General features: G+C 47.9%; 1 protein-coding gene across 3 annotated transcripts in view; it reads left to right on the top strand.

The window, feature by feature from the left end:
- Positions 1 to 14,256, top strand: part of SNX29 (sorting nexin 29) — a 425,148-nt gene that overhangs the window by 178,589 nt on the left and 232,303 nt on the right. The gene's annotated exons all lie outside the window — the stretch shown is intronic.

The following is a 14,256-nucleotide window of genomic DNA, read 5'->3' as shown; positions in this document are numbered from 1 at the left end:
GACACCAGCTGGGTGCCCTGCAATTCAACTCCGGCCTGATCCTGACTGGAATTGGTGCAGACCCCACAGGTGAAGGGCCTGTTCCCATGAGCCCCGCCCCCAGTCCCACAGGCCCTGTCCCCACCTGGATGCCAATCGCAAGTGCTCGGTTACCTCCTGTGTTTCTGACCGATTGGCTATAAGTCATGGATTCCTCTTCCTCAGGCTTAGGAATTTGCTAGAGTGGCTCACAGAACTCAGAGAAACCTTGACTTACATTTGCGGGTTTATTATAAGGGTTATCACAAAGGACACAGATGAAAGGCCAGGTGAAGAGGGACACAGGGCGAGGTCTGGAAGTGTCCTGTGCGCAGGGGCGTCTGTCCCCGTGGAGCTGGGGTGTCCACCCTCCCAGCACGCGGTTGTGTCCACCAACCCTGAAGCTCCTCTCCCCCCACCCTGTAGTTCAGGGAGTTTTATGGAGGCTTCATCATGGAGGCATGAAGGAGCTTTAACCTAATCTCCCGCCCTTCTCCCTCCCTGAGGATGGGGGTGGGGCTGAAACATCCAAGCTTCTAATCTTCATCTTTCCGGTGGTCAGCCCCCACCCAGGGGAGCCCACCCAGTGTTACTTGATTAAAACAAAAGACTCTCCTATCGATAATCCAGGAAATTCCAAGGGATTTAGGAGCTCTGTGTCAGGAGCCAGGGTCATAGACGTGTGTGTGTGTGTGTGTGTGTGTGTGTGTGTGTGTGTGTGTGTGTCGGGGGGGGTTCTTATTATTTCACAATTTTAGCTAAAAGGAAACACTTTCCATCTGCCCATGTCACATGGGGCTTGTCAGAGGTGTCAGTGTGGCGAGAGTGGTTGCTTTTTGTTTAATATCCAGTCAGACACCCAGGAGGACTTCCTGCCTCCTTTGGGAAAGTTCCTTGAATCTCAGTCGGAGGAAGACTTCTGTCATTATCTGACCATAGTCATCACACACAGAGAGACTGCCGTAAGCAGACGAGCCGTCTTATCAGCACAGAGACACAGAGGGGGATTCAGGCCTTCTGCTTGGACTGTTCCAGTTCTTTCCCCAGGTCCCTCCTGCTGTGTCTTCTGTCCTCGGCTTCATCCAGCTCTTCCTCACTTTGGCTTCTTAGATACAATTAAGATTTTCTGGGAAGTTGTCAGGGCTGCTGAAAATCTCTGGGCTGCTGGAAATAGCCTCTGGTGCGTCATTTATTACGGTGTTCCAAATACATCCTGGTCTCTTTCTCACGTGGGAAGGAAATGCACTCACTCAGCTCCCAGGTGTCCAGGGGAGTCTGTCAGAATCCAGAGTGGTCACGGCTGGGCCACCTGCTTCCGCCCCATCTTTGAGGGGGCGCCGTAGGTTCTGTTGGCCTAGTAGGGTCACTGGCTGACCTGGACTCCTCCCTCTGTCTGCCCTCCTGCAGCTTGAACAAGCCCCATGGTGCCCAGTGGGGGGAGGGCCAAGTGTGTGTCTGCCTTGCCTCTGCCAGCAGCCTTGATATGAGCTGTGACGGAGGGCACTGTGCCAGGCGAGGCTCGTGGAGTGCCCAGGGGCGGGAGTGGGGCCAGCCCTGGCCCATCACGTGGGGCCTGCAGGACAGCCCCCGGATGTGGTTTTCTCCCATTTCCTAGTTTCTCTGTCTTAGGATGTTTTCGCATTGCCTAACGCACTGGTTCTCAAACTTAGTGCGTGCACTGAAACCACCCAGGTGTTTATTAAAATGCAGATTCCTGCCCCCCCAGACCCACTGAATTAATTTCTGGGAACAGGGGTCCAGGAACCTGCATTTAGGCTTCCCGCTCCTATCGCGTCGGTGCTGACCTAATGGTTCTCCCTGCTGGGGTCACCACCATGGCACGAGCCCCACTCAGCAGCCTTCCCTGCCCCCTCCTGCAGGGGTCTCCGCCCTGGTGAATGCAGCCGCTTGGACCTTTGCATCCACTTTTCCTCGGTCTGCTCTCTGTCCCTAAGCAGGTGGTGGCCATGTCGAAGCTTCTCCTGTGTGTCTCTTGTAACCTCTTTTTCCTTTCAGCTGTGGCCTGACCTGTGGCATTTTTTAGAATTCATAAGAGATGTGAGCTTTGAACATGATTTCTTTTCTAAGCCAATTTCTTTTCGCCCCTTGAAACATTACACTTCCCCATGGCCTTGAGTTTCAGGGATGATGATTGTCTATTCGCTGCCTGAGTTCTGGGCATCTCCATTTCTGCCCTGACACTGCTCTCCTATGGGTCCACAGATCAGGGACGGGTTTCCAGTTTTCAGCATTAATTGTGTGAGCTTTCCTTTAACCCCCTCTCTCGACAAAACCATCTTCCTTCTCCAGTATCTCTTGGATTACGGGCTTCCGTTGACTGCCTCTGTGCATTGGCTGTGGGCGTCCGGGGTGGTGACCATGCTTGCACACTGCTCCAGGTGCTTGCTTGATCGTGTGGTTTACACAATGAACGTTAGCACTGAAATCAACTTAGAAGGTCTTTTGCTTGGTTTCATCCATGAGGACGCTGAGGCCCGTGGACGTGAGGCGGCTGTTCAAGGTCACAGAACACTCTGTGGGAACTTGGGGCTGGGGAACATTTGTTAGCTATCAATTTGAATTTTTTTTTTACTGAGATATAATTCACATGCCGTATAATTTGCCTGTTTTAAGTGGATAGTTGAGTGTTTTGAATTTTTTTTTTTTTTGGCATATTCACAGAGTTGTGTAACTATCACCACTGTATAACTCCAGAACATTTTCTCACCCTGAAAAGAAATCCATTACCAGTCACTTCTCACCCACTTCTCCCCTCCCCAGCCCTTGGCAACTATGAAACTGCTTGCTGTTTCTGTGGATTTGCCTGTTCTGGACTTTTTATGTAAATGGAATCAAGATTTATCTATGTTGTGGCATGCGTCGTCAGTACTTCCATTCATCAAAGAAGTTTTTAATTGTGGTAAAATACATATAACATGCAATTTACCATCTTAACCATTTTGAAATGTACAGTTCAGCGGTATTAAATACATTTATATTGTCGTGCAACCGTCACCCCCGTCCATCTCTAGAATGTTTTCATCCTCCCAAACTGAAACTCTATACCATTAAACAGCAACTCCCCATTTCTCGCTCGAGCCCCTGGCACCCACCAGTCCCCTTTCTGTCCCTATGAACTTGACTGCTCCAGGTACCTCACAGAAGGAGAATCAGACAGTGTTTGTCTTTTTGTGATCAGCTTATTTCACTTAGCATAATGTTGTCCAGATTTATCCATGTTGTAGAACGTGTTCCAATTTCCTACTTTTAAAGACTAAATAATACTCTGTTGTATGAGTATTTCATGTTTTGCTGGTCTGATCCATTCACCCGTTGATGGACGCTTGAGCTGCTTCCACTTTTTGGCCATTGCGAATAATGCCGCTGTGAACATTCGAATACAAGTTTTTGTATGGACATATATTTTCAGTTCTCTTGGGTTGAATTTTTTAAAACAACCTTGTGCTTTTTGTATTACTTTTGAATTTATAATGAAATGGGACACAGAAAATAAGTGGGCACATCTAGAATATCAACTTTTCCGGACTCAGTGTGTTTTCCGGGATGCGGCCGGGTACGTGGGAAAGACCCACATCCTGGGAAACAGCTTACCCAATCCGTCTGAAGCTTGCTCAGGCACTTCCTCTGGAATCAAGATTCGTGTCGGTCTGTGCCAGGCCAGACTGCTGGTCGAGGGCAGGGGTGGGAGCTCCTGTGGATGGTGTAACACAGTGGTTAAGACTGTGGACTCCGTTCCCCCGCTTGTGGAATGGGAAGGAAGATGAAATATGTCAGTGCGTGTCAAGCGCTTACAATAGGGCCAGGCACTTAGTAAGCATCCAGTCAATGTTAACTGACTACTGTTGCTTTATGATTGGGTCTTCCCATCTCGGACAGCTGCCCAGCCCCTGAAGAGCTGCATGGACCGAGTGAGAGAGGAGGTGCTTACCCACCTTTGAGAGAATCCGAGCTGTTTTCGACATGCAATGGCTTCTCATGTGACTTGTCGGCCAGGTCGGGATTCACACGCTCGCCCTGTTCCTGGATTTGCAGGGCTCTGGTGGACATGTATGTGCCCCAGTGGCATAAAAATACCGAACTGGATTTGTTTTTCCTGCAGTGAGCATGTGTTACTTTCTAATCTGAAAAAATAAACCTGTTAAAGAAATAAAAGGACAACATATCAAGGCCCGAGCGTTGTGATACACATGCCTGTCAGTGAGATGGCATCTCGGGTGAGAGCAGCAAATCTTTATTGACCAATGTTCTTGGTAAGTTGCACTGTTGGGCAGTCGGTCAGGAAGTACTGAGAGTCAAATCTGTGCCCCGTAGATTCTGAGCATTTTGTGGGTTCAGACGAACAAGGTGGAGCCTTTAAGATGCTTCTATTCTAGGCGGATAGACAAGGTCACGATCTGATGTTCCATTAATTCCCTGACTCCTCCCCCCGCCATCGCCGTGGACAGAGCGTGCTCACCTCTGCCAGGTGCTTCGTCTGTGTCCTTGTTGAATCGTCCGACGGGAACCTGCGAGATGGGTGCGGTTGTCCTCTCTTTACCGAACACAAGTCGGGGCCCAGGACAGGAAGGGCCTTGCAGAAAGTGATGGAGCTGGGATTTGAACCCAGGTCCGTCTGACTCCCGCTCCTGTGTTCCTCTCATTCTCCTGACAGATCCTCTTGTGTCACTCACTGCATCTTATACGTGCGGAATGGCGTGGAATCCTAGGGTCCAGGCAGCTGAGAGAAACCCTCCGCACGGGAGTTTGAAATTCCGGGAGTATCTTCTTAAGGGCGGGTTGTACAGCGATTTTCCCAGGGAAGGTTTTGATTCCCATAAACCCAGATCTTACAGATGAACCATTTTTGCCTCTGATAGGTAGAGCTCCGCTGCTTTGAGAATGAATTGCAGAAGTCACACATGCTTGTTGTTTCATACAAAATGGTACAAAGGTTGAGAGTGAAGACATTGGCGGTTGCCTCCTGCTTCCCGTACTCAGGTTACCAAGGCTCACAGCTGGCTGGGCCCTTTGTCCTTGCTCTGGCCACCAGGTACACACCTGGACGGTATCCTTCCTCCCCCCTCCTTCCCGCCTTCCCTCCCACCAAAATAGAACCGTGTCACCCACATTTCTATTACTGGTTTAATCCTCGAGCCTAGACATGGCTGCATTCTGCAATGAGCAGTTTTACAGACAGCATTTGGAGCCATCTGTGTCACCTTGTCCCGCTGTGGGCAAGCTGACCCTCCCTTGGGCTGGGGCGTGCGGTCGGGCCCAGAGTCCTGTTCAGCAAACAGTCTGCACCACTGAGGGCAGGAAGTCGCTCTGTCTGGCATACCTCGCCACTTGTTTTATTTCAGCAAAAGAAGTGGTTTTCACTGTCAAACTACTTTTCACTTGGGAGAAAACACAACTCAAGTTTGTATCAGAGCGTCTGCAAAGCTACATCACATGAGCAGGTGAGAATGTGCTTGGCGAGGGGTGTGATGACAGTTCTGGTTTTATGCAACAGCCCTGCCCAGCTGTCCCTGTACACGTGTTATGTATATTTAGATGCTCTCTTGGCAGAGAGATGCGCCATCTGAACAGGTGAGCAGATTTCTCTGGAAAGGCCTGGAGGAGATGGAAACTTCTGATGAAAAGGCTTTCTGATTTGAAAAAGAAGGCAGCCTGTCATTTTGCATTCGCCTTTTAACATTTGATCGTATCTTTACTACTTGGAGTGAGAATATAAAGTAGTTTATATCCTTTTGTTTCATCTTCACCGAGAGGCATCATTCTCCCGATTTCACAGATGAGGAAACGGGAGCTCAAAGAAATGCAGCAGTGGGCCTGGGGTCTCACTCTCGTTCGTGACGGGCCAGGGTTTGAACTGCCTCTCTGCCCCCACTTCTCATCGTATGGAGCTCTTCCTCAGCTCTGAACAACACCCCCCAGTCCACAGTTGCCGGTCATGTTCTTGGGGGTGCAGACGAGTTTGCACTCTGGGTAGATTTCGTTGTTGTGGATATCACAGGGTAGGACCTTCTTTGTGTAACCTTTGCATAGCTTGGCTCTCACATGAGCCCCCTGCTTTGTACCAGACAATTGCCTGTCTGGGAGATGGGGGGGTTGATAGTAAGTTTTTAAAGAATTTGGTTTCAACTTTTGGAGTTTGAAATTTATAGCGTTCTTATACCACAAGTAGGCAACCCAGAGTGGAAGGGTGTTTTTTTTTTGTGTGTGTGTGATGCATTCGGGGAAGTGGCTTTCCTTTGGGGTTTTAGCACATGGCCCTGGAAGTCTGTCACAAGGGAAATTGGTACCACGGTGCTGAGTAGGCTCTGGATGGTAGGAAGGCACGTGGTGACCTGGGAAGAGCACGGGGCTTTGAAGTCAGGCAGACGGGTTAGTATTACTGGTGGTCTGTCCTGTGCTGTGTTTTTAAGAAAACCTGAGTCGCTATTTTCTGCTCTGTGCAGTGGCGATGCTGTGCAATGGATGTCAAGCCTTGAGTGAGACGATGTGAATCAGTGGGGTTTTGCTGTGCTCGTGGGGCTCAGTAAACAGGTCCTGTTTCCCCGAGAATAAGACCTAGCTGGACAGTCAGCGCTAATGTGTCGTTTGCAGCAAAAATTAACATAAGACCCGGTATTTATATTATATTATATATTATATTATGACCCAGTCTTATATTATAGTAAAATAAGACGGGTCTTATGTTAAGTTTTGCTCCAAAAGAGGCATTAGAGCTGATTGTCCGGCTGGGTCTTACTTTCGGGGACACAGGGTAGCTCTTTGCCTCTGTCCTGCCTGAGCCCAAGGCGGGGTGGTGGGACCTTCTCCTGCACCAGTAGGGAGTAGCCACTCCTTTTCAATGCCACCATCTCTTGTTTTCCTTCTTCCCCAAATACTAGGGCCTGGCTTCTCCTGAGAAACTCTAGGTTGAGTACAGATTTCTCAGTTTTGGGGGACTCCCTTCCCCACGGTTGGAATGAGCTGAGTAGCAGCCAGAGTTTGTTGTTGCCCCATCTCTACAAAGCCATAACGTGTTCAGTGTTAAATCACAGCCCCTGACAGAAACTCGCCCGAGATGCCAGGCCTGCTGCCCTGCTGACACCTGGTTTTTCTGAACTGAGAGCCGAGCTGGGGGCTGGTGGCAGTGGTGTTTCATCCTGTGGCTCTTTGGAGTTGTGACTATTATTATTATTGTTTTGTAATAGGAGGAAACTGAGCTTTCAGTGGTGGGGTGATCTCACCTCGTCCTGTGGTTTCTATCATCTTTATGCTATTGACTCCCGATTTTATATCGCCAACCCTATTCTCTCCCCTAAATTCCAGATTCATAGGCTAATGCATTTGTGCTATCTTTTTTCTCCGATGACTGAGGGTTGTATCAAATCTGAGTTGTCTGAAAACCCACTCCTGTGCTCACTCACCTCTTCCCGACCACACCTGCTCCTTCCCCAGTCTTGTCCAGCCCAGTAAAATGATAGCTCCACTCTCCCAGGTTCCTGAAGCTGCAAATCTCAGTGTTACGTTGACTCCTGCCTTCACCTACACCCCACGTCACATGTGTCAGCAGTTCTTACTGCTGTCCCTTGTCAGTTCTTACTGACTGTTCCTTGTCACCTTCTTCTGCGCCTTCTGACACCGCTGCATTCTGTGTGGTCCAGGCCAGTGTCTTCACCTCCTGCCTGGACCACGGGCCTGGCGTCCTGACTAGCTGTGTCTGTTGGATCCTCTAGGAAGCAGATCCGAGCCAGTGTCCACACTGCAGGAGGGACACTGGGGATAATGCCTGTGCAGGGTGAAGGGGACAGGCGCGTTGGGCAGGGAACTCTCAGGCTTGGATACAGAGCTAACGAAGTCTCACCACCCAGCCTGGGGGGAGCTCTGTGCGAAGATGGCCTGTCAGAGGGGTCCCACATTGGGCAGAAATACCTCTCTCTGCTCATCCACTGGCTTGGGCGGCCCAGGGGGAAGGAGTAGCACATCTGGAAGGTGCTAGAGCTGGAGGTTGTCAGCTAACTGTGCCCCTTACAACAGAACAGCAAGCCCTTCCTGGAAGGGAGGCTTGAGCTGAGTACCTTCCCTCCTAACCTCCCCACTGTCTCCTTCACAGAGAGGGTAGACGACCTTTACAAAAGTAAGTCTTGTCAGAATCTTCCAGGGGCTTCCCATTTTGCTCAGAATAAAATACCATAGCCTGAAAACCCTTGCCATCTTCTTGGTGGTCTTATTTCCTGTCAATCTCTCCCTCATCCATTTTACAGCCACACTAGCCTCCTTGCCTGTGGCTACCTCAGGGCCTTTGCACTTGCTGTCAACAGGAATGCTGTCCTCTGGGCCTTCACATGGCTCACACCCCCACTTTGTTCTGGTCTCTGCGCAGATGGTATCTCCCTAGTGAGGCCTTTCCTTACCCTTTATTTAATTAGTATTCTTCCACCGTGTTTTCTCCTGCTTTAACCCCCCCCCATAGTAGTTCTTGTATCCTGACCTTAAATAGTTCTTTGTTTTCTGAGTCTCCCCACTCGAGTGTAAGCTTCATATCAGCATCCCCTTTTAACACATCCCTGCATCTCTAGTGTCTAGTGCCTGGCACATAAGGAATCTTTAGCAACTAGTTTTTGAGTGAATGCATACGAGACTTTCTCAAGGTCACTCACTGGTGAGTGGTGGAACCAGACTTTCCACCTGGTATCAGATTGCAGCGCTCACGCTCTCTCGTTCCCCATGCTCTCCCCTTGCCATAGCAAGCTCTTGGAAAGTGGGAGATGCTATTATTATGAAGGCTGTTTCCTTTGCTGAAACAACTGTGGGCACCGGCTGTCCTGTAGGGATCCCTGTCACCTCCCCCAGGAGGACCCTTCTCCTTGGGAACCTTAAAGAGTCCCGATTTCCCATCACACAGAACCTGGCACACCTGCTGTTACAGGACCTCGCACACCTCCTTTTGTCCATTAGAATGTTCAGGAGAACCGTCTCTGAATTGAAAATGATTTTTTATCCTCTTCCGCCACCAGCGTCTCCCACTGTTTGCATGTGGGGTCCTGCTAAGCTTGTTCAAATTGAAAGCAAAACAGTAACCTTATCATACTGTTTGCCAAACTGCTCTCCATGGTACTTGAAGTTTTGCTTAAAATAATTTAGGCAGAAAACCCCATGTGTTCTCTGGTGCCTGACAGCGAGACCAGCACAGTGTCTCCTTATTGCAGATGACTTATCACAGACACTTTGAAGCAGCAATGGCGGGCTGCAGGGAGCTGACAAACAGCGTCCCGTTCTCCAGGTGTACGCGACCTGCTCGCGGCACTCACCAGCCCACAGCTTTCCTGGACCACGCGAAACAGTTCTGACTTAGAGTCAAGGTCTTTGTGCTTCCACCAAACACAGAGTCAGTGTCTGACTATTTGGATTTAAAAGGAGAAGGCTTATTGTTTGGGCCAGATTTTTCTATTTGAAGTCTAACTTCTGTAATTTTTGCCCCACGGATAAACAGGACAGGATGGCTGACTATGGGAGTGCACGTTGATGGAGTGCAGCTTTTCCTGAGACACGGGGAGCGTTTATACACAGTTTATTATAAAAGACCTTACTGTACAAGATAGGATGCTTCTAGCTGCCACCCGCCCCGCTTCCCTCTCCCCACAAACAGCTGCTTCAGACGTTTCACTGATTCCTTTGCTGCCTTGAGATCTCGCTGTCTCCTGCCACTGGTTGATTTCTCCGTTGTAGGCGCCATTGATTGATTTCTCCCTGTGGAAGATGAAGGTTCGCTTTCTTTGATCCCTCCACCTGCACAGAACACACACACACACACACGCTCTAGCCCAGACATACAATCTTTTCCGTCCAGGCCCCATGATTACATTATCACGACTCTGAAAACGCTCCCCAGCCGAGCCGTGAGGTACGTAATCAGTATTTTTGAACAGCTTTTTGATTTCTTTTGAGTTAATACTTCCCTGTTTCAAAAACTTTGGTTGGTGTTGCATGTACTTAATACCAGTTCAACTCCGAATGCTGCCTCAGCTATGCCAGTCTCCTCAGTATGTTAAAAAACTAGGCACCGGTCAGTTCCATCCTGAGGCAGCCTTTCCCAGCCAGTCCTCAGACCTGCTGTCGCTGGAGGAAGCCTGGCCGCTCGGGGGGACTGTGTCCAGTTCACTGTGGCTGTTCCGACAGGTGCCGCTGGGCTCCTCCTCCTGCCTCAGGAGAGGGAATTCACGTGCCAGGCAACTTACCCTTTGAAAGTGCCCAACTCACTGGTTTTTGGCACATGGGCAGGGCTGTACAACCATCACCGCTGTCTAATTCCAGAACACTTTCATGCCCCCCAAAAGAAACCCTGTGTACTCATTAGCAGTCACTCCCTCCTTCATTCCTCCCAGCCCCTGAAAACTAATACTTGTTCTGGACATTTCGGATAAAGGGAATCATACAACACTAGGTGGTTTGTGTCTAGCTGCTTTCACGCATTGGCTGTTTTTAAGGTTCATCTGTGTTGTGACATGGAACAGGGCTTCATTCCTTTTCATGGCTGAGTGATAGTCCATTGTATGGATGGACCACATTTTCTTTTATTTAATTAAATTTATTGGGGGTGACATTGGTTAGTAAAATTACATAGGTTTCAAGTGTACAATTCTGTAATACATCATCTGTGTACCACATTGTGTGCTCACCACCCAGAGTCAGTTCTGCTTCCATTACCATATATTTGATCCCCTTTTCCCTCTCCTGCCATACCCGCTCCCCCCTCACCCTCTGCACATTTTCTTTATCCATCAATCATCTGTGATGGCTGCATGTGTTGTTTTCACCTTTTGGTTGTTATGAAAAATTTTCTCCCTTGTGTTTGTGTTGGAGCCCTTATTTCTTGGAATCTGTTTTCTCCTAACTAAGTTTTTCAATCTTTTTGTTTTTGGTGGGAGGTCAAATTTGTGAGAGGTTGCATGTCTGAAAACGTCTTTACCTCCTTCTCAACACGGTTTGGGTTGGTGTATTAGTTCTAGCTTGGAACCAATTCCCCTGAGGATGCTGACGGTGTCACTTCATTATTTTCCAGCTTAGAGCACTGCTGTTTAGAAATCCTATGCCATTTCTAATTTTCTCTCCTTTGTAAAATTCTGCTTCCGCTCTGGAAGTCTGTGCCCACTTCTCTCTGTGTCCCCACGTTCTAGAATTTCCTGATGAGGTGCAAGGGCATGGCTTGTCCCTCATGCTGGCTGCTCGTGGAGCGTTTCCATCTCAGTCCTCGTGTCTGTTGGTTCCAGGACAATTCTGGGGTTGCATGTTTGATTCCCTCCTCTCTGTGTTTCCCTTTTTTTCCCCCCTTCCTCCTTTCCTGAGCTGCTCTCATACGGTGACTCTCCATTTCGTTTCTTCTTTTCCATTGGCTCTATTTTCTGGAAGTTTTCTGACCTCCTAGCCTTTATATCTAGTGTTCCATTTCTGCGCTCATAGTTTCACTTTCCAAAGAGCTTTTTTTTTGGAATGTTCCTGATAGTTTGCTTTTGAAGTATATGTCTCCCTCAATTGTGTCTCTCCTACAAGTTGTTTTTCTCGGTTTATTTTGGTCCCTATTTTTCACGTTATGTCTCAAATGGAAGGCGATTTCTGCCTGTCTGCTCAGAGGCAGGAGTGAGGTACTAAAACGCGAATTTAAAACTCTATGATCATTTTTTGGTGGGATGATCTGACTATGCTATTTCGCTGGAGAGGTCCCCCCCTCACCCCCCTAATTGGTCTGTTTAGGTCTTTTCAGCCAGTTAGATTTCCATGAAAAAGGTTTCTATTTTCTTGCTTAGAGGGCTGCCTGCTGTTCTGCAAATGGGTGGTGGCAGGGGGAAATGGAAGAACTTCAAAATTTCAGCGTGTTTTATTTTAATGTCTCTGTTTTCAATTATATATCCCTGCCTTCAATTCAGTGGAGACCCACTGCTTTACCTTTTCCAGAGAACAAACTCCTAGTCTTCTGTTAACTGCTTCTTAGCCCCAGGTTCACCACCGCTTCCGGAAGTGTCCTGTAGTTGATCAGCCTTTGGCAAGTTGTTCCATTTTAATTGGGCGGTAATTTGGTGTGGCCCCCTTGAAGCTAAGAATGGAGTTTTCTCAGGCCTGTCAAGTTATTTCCCAGTTATCTGTCTGCTTCTTGGCTTCTAAAATTTCGTTGTCTTCTTTCCTCTCCTTCTCTTTTTCCTTGAGGGCAAGGCCTTTAGAAAGAATTGGTTTAAGTTGGTCTTTTAATGGGATTCTAAGAGGATGTGACTGTAAATTAGTGTGTTCAGTCTGCCACCTTTAACCGAAAGTCCCTTAAATTTTTTCTTAATACTTATTTCCGGTTTCAGGTTGTTACTGGGTCACTCCCGACTGCAGTGGCTGGAGCCGTAGTCACTACCGGGGTGGAAGAACTTAGGGTTTCATTCTAGTATGTTTTGTATTGTCATTCAGGGGCCTTGCTGCCTCTGCAGACTCCCACTGGCTGTGGCCGGGGGACGCTTAGTGCAAGGGCTGAGGGTGGAGCCCCCGGTCAGTTCAGGCTCAGCGACCCCCACATTTGCTCAGTGCCACTCCCTTTCATCCTGTCCCCTTGTCTCTCAAATCCCTGTCACGGGAGGGCTAGCCTGACATTGTTCTTTTGCCTCATTAGCATCTCGTCACACTTAGTCGGGGCATCCAGGAGCCTTCCCTCCCAGAGCACACGGGAAGCTGGGTCTGCAGAGTTGATGAGACGTGGGCTCATCCGTATTCTTGACACACACCGTTGGATCGTTCTTTTCTATTAGTTTCTTTGTTTTTTATTAGTTCTTTTTTATTAGTTTCAAGTGTACAAAACAAGATACTGATGAGACATTTGCATCCATACACGGTGATCACCCCAACCAGTGTACTCTCCATCTGACCCCATACGTAGCTATTCCAATGCCAGTGGCCATATTCCCTACGCTCTACTTCACGTTCTGTGACTGTATTTTTTAAATGATAGTTGACATACAGTATTATGTTAGTTTCAGGTGTATAGTGTCGTTGTTAGGCGTTTGTATAATTTATGAAGTGATCCCCCTGGTAAGTCTGGTGCTCGTCTCACACCACACACTTAACATCACTGCCTCTATTCCCCGCGCTGTAGTTCACATCCCTGGGACTGTTTGTGGCTACGAATGCGGGCTTCCTAATCCCCCACCTTTCTCCCCCACGCCCCAACCCCCTCCCATCTACAGCCATCAGTTTGTGCTCTGAATCTATGAGTCTATTTATGTTTTGCTTGTTTGTTTATTCTGTTCTTTAGGTTCCACAGATAAGTGAGATCATATGGTATTTGTCTTTCTCAGTCTGACTTATTTCACTGAGCATAATACCCTCCAGGTCCATCCACGTTGTCACACATGGCAAGATTGCACTCTTTTTTCTTTTTTTCTGAACAATGTTCCATTGTATAAATGTACCACCTCTTCTTTATCCAATTGTCTGTGGATGGGCATTTCGGTTGTTTCTGTGCCTTGGCTATTGTGAATAATGCTGCAGTGAACATAGGGGTGCTTTGGACCTTTTTCTTAACCACTGATGCAGGAGTTTTTTTCTGCTCTTGTTTTACTTTTCTTGGGATTATCTGGCTCATTTGCAGTTTTGTATTTATTATATTTACTCTTCTCTACAAAGCGAGCACATATGGATATAGACCTAAAAGTAGGAATACCTATTGGTGCCTACCATGTTAATATTTTTTTTATGGAAGTTTTTCTTTTGATTTTTTAAATTTCACATATAAAGCCCACTGGGGTGGCGTTCAGTTCTGTTCAGTTAGCTTTAGAGAGCACGCAGAACAGACTATGTTCAAGAACATTTATGAAATCCTGTTTTGTTACTGAATCACTCTGTGCCAGATCCTTCCACCCCCTCGAACCATTTTACCATCCTTTCCCTGCTTTTAACGTCAAACCTCTGTAAAGGCCTACGTGCTAATTTCAAACCTCTGTCATAGCATTCCTGGACTAGTGCCATATGGCTCTTCCTTATTCACCCACCATCCCCTGTCTTGTGTAAATAAATACAAACTGGGAATGAGCCAGAGAAGTCCAACAACTATTGATGGAGACTGTACTATGTACCCTACCTTATCTTCAGACAGACCCAAGTCCTACCTCTGTCATCTGTCTTCCTAAAACATTGTTTTGCAAATTAATGTCACTGCACATGCAAAACCCCAAGGATCCTCTACTCATCAAAGTCAAAGCTTCTTAACCAGAGCTC

Source organism: Rhinolophus sinicus, linkage group LG18 (genome assembly GCF_036562045.2).
Source record: "Rhinolophus sinicus isolate RSC01 linkage group LG18, ASM3656204v1, whole genome shotgun sequence".
NCBI lineage: Eukaryota > Metazoa > Chordata > Mammalia > Chiroptera > Rhinolophidae > Rhinolophus > Rhinolophus sinicus.
The sequence above is the reverse complement of the archived record's forward strand: the minus strand, read 5'-3'. Positions and strand labels throughout refer to the sequence as shown.